General features: G+C 39.7%; 1 protein-coding gene across 4 annotated transcripts in view; it reads left to right on the top strand.

The window, feature by feature from the left end:
* The window catches only part of LOC107654850 (tetratricopeptide repeat protein 7B-like), a 43783-nt gene that overhangs the window by 39021 nt on the left and 3961 nt on the right, over positions 1 to 801 (top strand). The window lies entirely within an intron of this gene.

Below are 801 nucleotides of genomic sequence, written 5' to 3'. Positions count from 1 at the left end.
TGTCTGAGAGGGTGTGTGTGTGTGTGTGTGTGTGTGTGTGTGTGTGTTGTTGTGTGTGTGTGTGTGTGTGCTGCTGTCTCCGGCTGTGTGCCTTAATAGTAAGCAGAAATGTCATGTCTTATAAAGGAGCAGCAGGAGGAAGTATTGCCCTTGTCTCTGTCAAATCTCTCTCTCTCTCTGACCTTCTTTTGTGTGTGTGTGTGTGTGTGTGTGTGTGTGTGTGTGTGTGTGTGCATGTCTGTTTATGTGTCTGACGCTGTTCTAAGAGTAGGACAGTGGACGGCATCTGAACTCTCAGAGCTGCTTAAACTACATTAACCCTTTGTTTGACGTTGGCTCATTTTTGAACTGTGTACTATAAAGAATATGTTAAAGGGTTAGTTCACCCAAAAATTGCTTTTTGTCAACAGTTCAGAAGACGTGAAATAAAGTGCGTGCATCCGTAATAAAATGTGCCTCACACGGCTCCGGGAGGTGAATAAAGCCCTCCTGTAGCGAATCCATGCATTTTTGTAAGATAAATATCCATATTTCAAATGTAATAAACACTTTTTTCTAGTGATGTAATGATTAAGCGCGAGCCGGTTGAAAATCGATTCAAATATGTGACGATTCAAAACGGTTGAGATGCTAAACAAATCGCGATTCAATTAGGGGTAGGAGTTTATATGAATGAATATCTGAGGGGAACTTACTGTCTTTAGAAAAGTTTAGATGGTATTTTTTCTTTTCATCTTGCCTCTGTATAATGCATATTAAAGGGGTCATATGATGCTTTTTTAAAGATCATTATTTTGTGTA

The sequence above is a fragment of the Sinocyclocheilus anshuiensis genome, unplaced genomic scaffold (genome assembly GCF_001515605.1).
Source record: "Sinocyclocheilus anshuiensis isolate Anshui unplaced genomic scaffold, SAMN03320099.WGS_v1.1 scaffold335, whole genome shotgun sequence".
Taxonomy (NCBI): Eukaryota; Metazoa; Chordata; class Actinopteri; order Cypriniformes; family Cyprinidae; genus Sinocyclocheilus; species Sinocyclocheilus anshuiensis.
Note: the sequence above shows the minus strand (reverse complement) of the source record. Positions and strands in the feature narration are given on the sequence as shown.